This window comes from Peromyscus eremicus, unplaced genomic scaffold, assembly GCF_949786415.1.
Source record: "Peromyscus eremicus unplaced genomic scaffold, PerEre_H2_v1 PerEre#2#unplaced_92, whole genome shotgun sequence".
Taxonomy (NCBI): domain Eukaryota; kingdom Metazoa; phylum Chordata; class Mammalia; order Rodentia; family Cricetidae; genus Peromyscus; species Peromyscus eremicus.
Window position 1 is genome coordinate 338818 of NW_026734332.1, and position 12183 is coordinate 351000.

Here is a 12183-nt window from a genome sequence, read left to right on the forward strand (position 1 = left end):
ACTGGTTTATTTTTACTTCACAATGACCAGTTTAAGTCCAGTTTTGAAGCAGTTTGCAGAACTTTCTTTCCCACACTGGGCAGAATTAGATGTTCAAAGCAATTCTCAACTGCATAGTATGAGGCAAGCCAAAGGAACAGGAGACATTGCTCTAAACAGAAATAAATAATCAACTGCACTTGGAAAAAGTGGAAACAAATTCTTAATGACGTGAAAAATGAGGAATAGAAGAAAATAAGAGATTAGAGCAGAGATGAATTTAAACAAAATCAAATTTTAACAGTGAAACAAATAATTGTCTTTTAAAAAAATAAACAGAATTGAAAAAACACATGGCTCTACTGACTTTCAAAAAGAGAACATCATTCTCTGGTAGAGGGAATGGTATTAATAAGATATCATATCATCATGCCCCTATGTGCAAAGTTAGCTGCTGAGACCTGTGACCTGGCACACACAGCTACAGCTAATGGAAATAACCATGACAAGCAGGATTGAAAATATCTGCATATGCAAAGGAGGGTTCTTTGTTCAAAATTCAATATTCATGGGCTCAAGCTAACCTTGCAAAATTGTACACCCAAAATCTAGCCTGCCTTCACTCACATGACATGGATAAATACATGCTGGGGAATTACAAAATCACTGATCCTGCCACAATCAGGTCCTATTTCATAGTGGTGACTTCTGCAGCTGTTTGCCTACCCTGTTTCCCCCAGCAGTGTACACAATAAATTATTCTTACTATTCTTGTATCCAGGCAAACAAAAATCTCTTTCCTGTTACTCAAATGGACAGTTGACTACATAACCCAAATTTTTAATTTAAAATCTCATTGGTAGATGAGTTCTTGAGTCTAAAATTGTAGGTGGTTTAATCACAAGGACAACACAATGAAATAGATTTTGTTCATGGCTATCTGATCCAACATAAAAAGTTTGTCTCAGAAATTTTATTTACAAGGATGGAGGTACTGCTCTTAGAGAATATGCTTCCCCAGGGATAAATTATTCCACACACCTAAAAGTTTAATGAACAAAAATACCTTAAATAACAACAGGCATCAAGTGGTGATTAATGTCAAAAGAGAAGCCAGTCTGGCACAGATTTTACATGCCACTTGTGCTGTCATCCTTAAGTCTCTCTTAAGTTCTGGTCTGAGGTAGCACATTGAACAATTTAAATAGGGCCAGAAGAATGCAAGTTTAGCCACTTAGGCAGATGGAGATTTATAGAGTATAATTATCTTTTAGATCATACAGTATTATCTAAACATAAATATATCATGGTGCATGATTTAAAAGAGAAATAGATCATAATATATAACCTAAAAGAAACATTTAAAGAATGTATCAATGCCACAATTCTCACAGAAAGGACATAGAATAGAAATACAAAAACAGGCATGGGAAAGTCACCTATTCATACTGTGAATGGTGGTCTCAAATGAACAGTTATTCTAAGCTATTCTAACCTGAGAATAAGGCTTCTTTTGCCTGCAATTAAGCTGGCTCAGAAAACCACAAATGCTTCTATGAAGGACCAGAACAAGTTCATTTTAACTAAGCCCTGACTGCTGTCTATCTCAAGGCTGTGACATTACTGTACAGAATTTCATTTTTCTTTTGTTTTTTCTGTAGCTTTAGTGACCCTCCTGGAACTCCCTCTGTATATCAGGCTTGCCTTGAACTTAAAGATTCACCTGCCTGTGCCTCTTGGGTGCTGGGAATATAGGCCTGCACTACCAGAACCTGGCTTTTAATTTAATTTTATTTTTTTTAGTTCTCAAAACATGTTTCTCTGTGTAGCCCTTGCTGTACTAGAACACACTATGTAGACCATACTGACCTTGAACTCACAGAGATCTGCCTTCCTCTGCCTCCCAAGTTCTGGGATTAAAGTTGTGCATCCCCAACTTCCAGCAAGAATTTCACTTTTTAAGCTTTGTTTTATGTATATGAGTATTTACCTGCTTGTGTCTGTGTGCAGTACCTGCAGAGACCAGAAGATGGAATCAGAGCCCTTGGAACTGGAGTTATAAGCAAGCATGGTTTCCAGCATATGGAGGTAGCTCACTTCCACAGCTGAGTGATTATTGAGTGCAGTCCATGCCAGCTTGTCCTCAGGTACACCTCAAGCATTGCTCTGGCATTTGAACCTTGGGCTTTCACACCCAAAAGCTCATCCCTAAAAATTCTTCAAAACTCCAAAACTCTTTGTAGATGCCTGATTGCCTTAGCCTTAGACAGACTTCAGTTCAAGTTTCAGGATCTCCCCATAACAGGGATGTCTTCTAGAGTCACCACCATTCAGAGCTCCAAACTGAATGTTTTGCAAACATCAGGGAAGCAGACAATGATTCCATTCAGACAAGTCAGACTTTATGCCTGCAAGTTCCTTTTCTCTCTTTACAGGAGGAATAAACTCAAGGAGGGGAACACCTGACATGTGAGTTTCTGTGCTCCAATTGCTGCCTATTTACCACATTGGGGATAATCTCACTCTTGTGGCTTGGATTAAATGGTCAACCATCTTTTAAAGACTTTTAGTGTCAGTTCCTCTCCTCTTTGTATTCTTTGTATTTTCCCATCATTTTGTGGAGATTTGGGCTTAGAAAACTCTTGGACCAGTTGTTCCACTGCCCCTGCAGTTATATGGTGGCAGCTAAGGCAGTGCAGCACCATGACAGGTTCAGCATCACATGTTCCTTTGCCCAACAATCACACAACAATCATTGCCCAAGAGGAAGGAGTGGTGAAGTCAGAGCCCAAGTGATGCTCCATGAGACTCTTATCCAAACCTGCCTCTGCCAAGGTAGATGGAACACTGGAAAGAGCCATGGGAAAGGATAAATGATCACACAGAAGAGTGAAAAAAAGGGAAGAGGAAAGCAAAAGGCAACAGGCTAAAGTGGCTGACCAACAACTACAGATCTGCCAGCAGAAAGTGGAGACACTGAAAAACAGAGTCCAGTCTCTGAAGTGGAAGAGAAAGAAGCCAATTCTGACTAACCATCCATCATGTCTGTCAGTATCCCTGCCTCGCTACTTGTAAAATCCAGAGGAATATTTTAACCAACTATTTTGTAAATGTGTGTTTTAGTAGCTCTAAAAACATTTTTAAATGGTGGGGGGAATCCCATTTCATCCCATATTTTAAGTATAAATGATTTTTTTATGAAGTTAAAACACTTAACACTTTTTGTTTTTTTTAATACAATCAGAAAATATGAGGATAGTGATTCAGGAGGATGTGACTGTCTCAGGGGTCACAATAATATTCGGTATAGGGGGCTAGTTTTATATTGTACAACACAAATGATAATTAATGAAATTTGAAGTCTCTTGGTCATGCATTTGTATCAAGAATATTCTTAGTTATATCTGCTCTCATATTTCTAGTAGAAATGTTTCCTAAAAACCCACTCCTTGTTCCTTGCCTCATCAGAACTGTCTCTGTTCATGCTGTCCGTTTTTCTACCATTTGTGAAAATGTGCTATGAGAAATTTTGAATTTGAACTCTGTGTGGCATAAAACTGAGTCAATGGAATTGATAATTGTAAGCATTTGATTGTTATGTGAAGTCTTAGGGAAAACTTGCCAAGTTTAGAATGGACCATCACTAGAATAAGTTCAAAGAAAAACAACACATGGCTCTTTTGGATACATGAACACAATGTATGACTCTTAAGAGTTTGAGTATGTTTCAAGAATTGAAATGTCTGTGTACTCTGCTCCTCAACCAATAAAATCTCATTTGGGGAAGAGTAAAAACAAATTCTTGGAGAACCAAGTCTTAAGTAGTTTTGGGTGCTATCAATCTTATATTTCTTCTGGGTAACCTGTGCTGAGGTAAAGATGAACTTATATCAGCCATCCACACCTTACTATATTAATGGCCTGTTCATTGGCTTGGATAGAAGGCTCAGCACTGAGAACACTACCTGTTCATACACAGGGCCTGACTCTCATTCACTGTACTCACAAGACAGCTGACAACTGACAATACCTCCAGTCACAGGTGATCAGACACCGTATTCTGGTCATCATTATTACCTAGTATGAACATGGTATACTAACTTGCAAAACTTATGCACTTAAATTAAATTTCACTCTTTTCTAAGATAACAGGCACATAAATAAAGACTTTCTTACAGTATGGAATCACATACATACCTGTATTTTGCCATTTGCATATCTGGTTTCCTAGGAGGCAAGGTGAATGCACTCAAGTCCATGGAAATACAGGTAGATGTGACAAATCTGATGTAGGTGCTAGGAATCAAACTTGGATACCCAATAGAACCAGTACTACTGAGCCAACTCTTCAGGTCGCAAATATGTCATAATTGTGGTAATGAAGATATCCTACTGTTCTTTCTGTCTCCTGTGACTTGAAGGTGAAGGAAGTCTCCTCTAGATGGTTGTCAAAGGATTCAATGGATTTCTATACCTCTATGAATGGACTCTCTATATTGTTTTTTTCATTGTTAACACATTTCTTTTGATGTGAGTAAAGAAAACAAAAGCTTTTATTGAAACCTGTCACAGTCCAGCCAGATTATATTATCAAAAATCCCATAATTTGAGATATACTTTTCCATTTGGAATTTTTTTGAGACAAGATGTGTCCAAATAGGCTGTCTTTGAATTTACCATGGGGACCAAGCTGGCCTCAAACTCACAGGGATTGGCCCAACATATTCTCCCTGGGCTAGAATTACATCCATGCACCTCTAAGTCCAGAAATATGGGTTTCTAAGTGACCTGCAATGGAATCAGAAAGTGAAAGGATAATACAAATTTAAAAAGGAACAATAAATGTTTTGAAGAACAGAATTATTTTTTAAATTCTATAATTTAAATGGGCAAATCATTTTATATGTTCTCAATAATTGGGTTATTTTCTTTACTGGTATTTTCATCCACTTAAAAATGTTTGAACTGCATTTGTGTGTGTACACCTGTGTGAGGAAATGTATGTAGCACTGAGAAAACAACTTACATTTGTCTTTTATCTACTTCCCCTATGTGAGATCTAGTGATGAAACTTATGGAGCCATTTAGTTGCAAATGACCTCAATGATACTTATTCAGGTTTAAAAATAATTTATATATGTCCTGATGTAGGAGTGTGCATATGTCAATGCTCAAGTATAGAAATAAGAAAAAAAGTTCTAGGAGTAGTATGGATCACCCAGAGGTAGAACTCATGTCCTTAGGCTTAGCAGAAACAGTTTTACAAATTGAGACAATCCTGGGGCATTCAATTGTGGTTCTGAGATAATGTTGTAAACAAATGCTTAGTCTCCATGATAAATTTTGAAAAATATATCATTGCAAAAATATTTTAATATGCAAAGAAGATTTATTATTCAAATTGTTCTTTGTTCTTCTATCCCTCTATGAAATTAAGTTGATAATCTGAAAATACGACAATAATTTAATGTTGAAGTATTTCTACAAATCTTATTTGAGCACCTGTGAGATGTCTCATTGGTAAGGTCTTTGATGTGCAGTGCTGGAAACTAGACTATGATCACCCTATTAAGAGGACCACAAAGCTGTCTTCTGGTCTTCACATATCTGCCATGAGCCTACGACCCATAATCATTTCACAAGCCATTCAGTGTTTTGTACAAGAGAAATTTTAGTGATATTACATTACCTGGCATCTCTGGATAATTCTCATGAAGGAAGTATTTGAAGATGAAATGCCAAATGATTAACTCATGTGGAATGGACAATCATGAAACATCAAATTATATAAATATTCATATATAACATAGCAAGCTATGGTATGAGGTGCATGGTGGATTGCTGATTATTCTACTTTATTACATCTTTATCAGATAAATGAAAATACTGCTTTGAATACACAAATGAGGTATTTAATGTTTCTTATATTCTCTTCCATTAAGCATTTTAACATTAACATTGTTAAATTGGGTTGAAAAAAGCATACATGATGGGAGTACATCATGTAGCTTTGGACTTGTACTCAGAAGGTGGACACATAAGGATCATGAGTTCAAATGTATCCCTGAATCATTACTCACTTTCAAGCCAAACAGAATTACAAGCACATATCTCAAGGGAATTTGTGAACATATGAAAAACAAAGCCAACAACAAAAACCCACCACCATTTTACAGACAACCTTACTTGAAAAGTATGATCACACACTGCATGATATTTAAGTAAACAGTGGACCACTTAGATTATGAGTATACCATTCTATACATTACAGCAGAAAAATACCTATCACTAAGAAACGTACAATAGAAAATGAAAAAAAGGCATAGGATAAATACAAAGCCAACAAAATAAACATCACTAAATGTACTTTTCACACATACAGCACACTTTAGTATCAACCTCAAAAGTTCCAAGATAGAAATCACAATGCAGTGATCTCCACCATTAGTCCTAAGTGAACATGGTAACTAATTTATTTCCTTCAACTGTGTGATGAAAAATAAATGAAACATGACTTTTTTTCTTGAAGCTGAAGAAAACTGGGACATCTTTACCAAATTGTTTACATGCATAGGGTTTTTCTCTTGTATGAGTTTGTCCTCATTTCCACACTTCACAAAGATATAAATAGACTTTAAAAAATTGACAGCACTAGAGATAGGACTGGACAGTTAAGAAATGTTCATTCCCAGGACCAAGGTCTGATTTTTGACAACTTCCTGTCATTCATCTCCAAGATTCAATGATCTAACATTTTCAGGAACCAGTTCACATGATCACATACCCAAACAAACACAGACACATCACATAATTACAGGTACAAAAACTGTTTAAAGAAACAATTTTAAATGAAGGGTTTTTTTTTCTCTTGTAAGCATTAATTACTATAACAGGTGTTGAAGCATCTAATGGCTTTCAAAGTTTTCTTTATCATGAATCGGTCTATGTAACAGAAATCTAGCATGTAGGCTTGAAGCCAAAGAAACCAATCCTTCTAAGCTGGTGGTAACATTTCAAATTTTTTTAGAAAATGCTGCCCTGCTGGAGTAAACATGTTAGTGTGGTTAGACTTTAAGAAATTATATCCACACACCATTTCCAGGTCCCATTCTCTGCTTCAGGCTGCAGTTTAAGGATGTGAGTTCATAGACTCCTGCTTTAGCTGCCATGTCTGACAATTATTGCCATACACTTTCATGCTGATACTGTATCCTGTTGAAACTAATGGCCAAATTATACTGGTTTATAAGTTAATCTGGACATTATATCACAACAGAAAGGGAAATACTACAAATACATAAAATTTTATAACTAAATTCATTATTTAATAAAATTTAAGAGAAGGACAATATCTACAATGGTTACATTATCATTTAAATCTGTAGTTCAAGTTCCAAAACTACACAGAGAAACGCTGTCTTGAAAAATAAAAAAAAATAGTGCAACTTTTTACACTTCTGAAAGGAAAGATACCCCAACTGTCAGAAGTCAGCCATTAACTAGATCTATGAAGGGAAGATATCCTGGATACCTCCTATTGTGAGGGAAAAGGTAACCTGAATATTGAGAAGTCAGACTACACCTGATGCTGTGCTTCAGTGGAAAATAGTCTCCATGCAAAAGGTATTAATCCTGCTCATCTCCAACAGGGAGCCCTTACAGTTGAACTCAGCTCCACACTGCTAAGAGAGTTTTCCATGAGAGATGTCCATTGCTGCTGTTCTCCACTCCCCTGAGGGAGTTTCTCAGCAGAGCTGTCAATTCATTTTCTGTTCTGCTTTATTAGAATTTCTAACAGAGATGTCCGTTTATTCTCAGCTACAACTCAATTTGTTATAACTGGTTCTGGATTCAGGAACAAAGTGTGTTTCTTTGACTCTGATTTTAATATCAGGATGTTTTTCACTCTGATTTCAGGGCCAAAAGGTGTGTCATTCACTGGCCCTATTTTCAGGGTCAGTGTTTGTTTAAGTGGCTGCCTCATTTACCCTATACAAAAGGCTTCATAAATTCATAAAACTTTCCATGAATGTTTTGCTGTAAACAATATAAAAGCAGACACCATAATGCCTGAACATTTTTTGACACTGTCAAATACTTTTCTATTTAAAACATACTCTTCTGTAACTGATTATATGCGTGTTGCCTAAAGGCTTAACAAATACTTTATAAGCAGATGGCCTCTGTAACTTTTTCATATAGGTGCATATTGAAATTTCATATTGAAGACAATTGAGTTGTGCAGAGGTTCTACCACACTAATTACATTCATATGTTTTCTCGCCAGTATGTGTTCTTTTATGTATTTGCAGATTGTAATGACATGCCAAGGCTTTACCACACTAATTACATTAATAGAGTTTGTCTCTAGTATGTGTTCTTTTATGCCTTTGAAGATATCTGTGATGTGCAAAGGTTTTACCACACTGATTACATTCATAGGGTTTCTCTCCAGTATGTGTTATTTTATGCATTTGAAGATGACTGTGATATGCAAAGGCTTTACCACATTCTTTACATTCATAGGGCTTCTCTCCAGTATGTGTTCTTTTATGCATTTGAAGATTACGATGAAATGCAAAGGCTTTACCACACTGATTACATTCATAGGGTTTCTCTCCAGTATGTGTTCTTTTATGCATTTGAAGACGATTGTGACTTACAAAGGCTTTACCACACTGAATACATTCATAGGGTTTCTCTCCAGTATGTGTTCTTTTATGCATTTGAAAAGTACTGTGCCATGAAAAGGCTTTACCACAGTGATTACATTCATAGGGTTTCTCTCCAGTATGCTTTCTTTTATGTTCTTTAAGATGACTTTGACGTCCAAAGGCTTTGCCACACTGATCACATTCATAGTGGTTCTCTCCAGTATGTTTTCTTTTATGTGTTTGAAAAACTTTGTGACATGCAAAGGTTTTACCACATTGATTACATTCATATGGTTTATCTCCAGGAGGTGGCCTTTTATGCCTGTGAAGATGACTGTGAAGGGCAAAGGCCTTACCACACTGATTGCAAACATATGGTTTCTCTCCAGTATGTGTTCTTTTACGTGTATTAAGATGGTTATGACTTGCAAAGGCTTTACCACACTGATTACATTCATAGGGTTTCTCTCCAGTATGTGTTCTTTTATGCCTCTGAAGATGACTATGATATGCAAAGGCTTTACCACATTCTTTACATTCATAAGGTTTCTCTCCAGTATGTGTTCTTGTATGCCTTTGAAGATACCTGAATTGTGCAAAGGCTTTACCACATAAATTACATTGATAGGGTTTTCCTCCAGAATGGGTTCTTGTATGCTTTTGAAGACTACTGAATTGTGTAAAGGTTTTACTACACGGATTACATTCACAGGGTTTCTCTCCAAAATGAGTTTTTTTAAGCATTTGAAGGCTACTTTGACAAGAAAAGGCTTTACCACCATGATTTCCTTCATAGGGTTTCTCTCCAGTATGCTTTCTTTTATGTTCTTGAAGATAGTTTTGAAATTCAAAAGCTTTACCACATTGATTATATTCATAGGGTTTCTCTCCAGTATGTTCTTTTTCATACATTTGAAGAGTACTGGGATATGAAAGATCTTTAACACATTGAGTGTATATAGTATGTTTCTTTCCAGTTTGATTTTGTTCATGACTGCAAAAATTATGGGATATGTAAAAACATTATCACATCTAATACACTGTTTAATCTTTATATCTGTATGAATTAATTTTACAATTTGGTTCAGTTGTAAAGAAGAACGAGATATTAAGGTTTTATCATTGTTCACACTCATCTTATTCCACTTTATTAAGAGTTGGTTTGCATCTGTGAAGATACTTGTGTTGGTAAGATCCTTTAATACATGAGTCACATATACAGAATATTTTTATATATGAGGTAATTCATATATTTGAAGAAAACTGGAAAGTGACAGAGCTTCAACATCTGCATTGCATTAATAAATTTTCCTATACTGTGGTATAGTCATTAAGGTTTCTTCACAATAACTGACAGTAGACTCTTGACTCTAACTGCTCCCTCTCTTAGCAGCACAGTCACAACAAGTTTACAAACTACATTACCATTACTATTCACTATTTGCTTATTAAAAAGCTTTAAAATATAATTATCACCTCTTCACTATGTGTAATTTTATAATATGAGTAGTATGAAATGAATTAATTGTCAGTTCTATAGCATATTTCCCATGGTGCTATGATTCAAATCGAGATATCTGCTAAGGCATTGTTCCCTTGTCTTTTTTTTAAAGAATGCCTTGTAAATTTATTTCAATAACATAAAGTAGAGATATATGGTTTTCTGAAAATTTAATAATCATTGCTATACTTTAATCTGTGCTTATTTACACTGTTGCTTTTGGTTAAAACTTCCAGGATACATTTTAATTTCTTGAGAGGCACATTTGTATCAACTTGCACAAGAAAATTACCTTTCATCTCCTCTAGAACTTTGAAGATGCTCTTCAGTATTATGGTCTTCCCAATTGTATCCTAAGACAAAGTACCAGAAAATAGGTTATTTTCTTTAAAACTGTCCAAAATTTATGTTACTATCTTCAATGAAACTTAGAATATTACTGATTTATTCACCTAATATTCTTTCTCAATTAAATTACACAGAAGTATCCAAATCCTAAGAACAGTTGTCCTCTCATTTTAATATGTGAAGAAAAATCTATCTTACCTATAATAGTGAGGTTCCTGTAGGTTTCCAGCATCACATCTTTGTAGAGATTCTTCTGGGAAGGATCCAGTAAAGTCCACTCTTCCCAAGTGAAGTCGACATGCACATCATCATAGGTCACTGCATTCTAAAATATCCCATACACGTGTACAAGAGAAACCATAATACTTACAACATTGTAAATGTATACTTCTTTGAGAGTATAGTCATATAATTCTGATGCTCCCCACACTTACTTCATGACATACAAATTATATGTAATCAACAAGTCCCTTTTGAAGGAAGCTGAATAGGAGGATCACTTCTGTCATTTCTGTACCCTTTGAATGGGATATCACCTTGCAAGAGAAATGCTCATTAACAAATATAGAGAGAGAAGTAAACAGATCAACAGTACAGAGTACACACAATAGAAATTGTATCAACAATTACTAAATATAAAGAAAAATAAGATGGACAATCTGGGTGTATTGGCTCATGCCTTTAACAGCAGGACTCAGAAGACAGAGGCAGGTATATCTGTGTCTGAGTTAAATCCCAGCCTAGTCTATGCAATCAGGTCTAGGAAAGCCTGTAGTACATGTTAAGACCCTGTCTCCCAAGCAAAAGTCAGCAGAACAAGAAAGAAAGAACTAAGAAGTTTTTACTGACGTTCCTACAAAGAGTCATGCATTTACTTTAGTTCTGTATTTCTCAAGAATGCTGAAGTGCCACAATTCAAACTATAACATAAGTAAAAATTTACTAAAAAGTAGTGCATGTTTAAATAGTTATAAAGGGAAAGATGAAAGCATTAGCCACATAAATGTTGACCATAAATAATCAATACAGATTATGTGAGAGAGATGGCAAGCTAGTAAACAGCTCTTGCTGGTCTTGCACATAGGTGGGCTCAATTGCCAGTACTAATATGAGGAAACATATCTATCTATTATTCCAAGTTCAGGGTTACTGAGACCATCTTTTGATCACTGTGAGGATCAGGTACCCACATGGTACATATCCATGCATTCAGATAAATACTCATATTCATTTCAAAATCAAAATAAATGTAACAGACAAGAGAAAGTTCATGCATCTGCAATGCAATGACTCAGAAGGCTCAAGAATGTTAATATCATGAATACATGTCACATAGAGAAATAGAATGATAACGTGTGCAAATTTTAAAATTCAAGTTATATGTGGAGCTCAGTACAACAGCATATGCTTGACATTTACAAAAACCTACATCCTAGGCCCATCATTCAATAATATAAAAACAAAAAAGCCAGGAATGTTCACCCACATTAATTTGTGGACTTGGGAGCCAGAATCAGGGGGATTTGTAAGTTCCAGGCCAGCCTGGTGTACAGAACTCCTTTCAGGACACTCAGGGCTACACAGACAAATCTTTTATCCAAAAATACCAACAATATTAAAAGACCAGGTTAAGAAACTGCCTTAGCACTAAATAGCAAATGCTTCTGCTCTACCCTATGTGATATAGAGATAAAATCTCAA

The 12183-nt window shown here is 35.7% G+C and overlaps 1 long non-coding RNA gene across 1 annotated transcript; it reads right to left on the reverse strand.

Moving 5' to 3' along the window:
- Positions 1-9428: 9428 nt before the first annotated feature.
- LOC131901501 (uncharacterized) lies at positions 9429-11549 on the reverse strand. Its single transcript, XR_009376748.1, has 3 exons — positions 10681-11549; positions 10427-10487; positions 9429-9627 (listed from the first exon to the last, which is right to left on the reverse strand). It is a non-coding gene; the product is annotated as an uncharacterized LOC131901501 (long non-coding RNA).
- Positions 11550-12183: the final 634 nt, after the last annotated feature.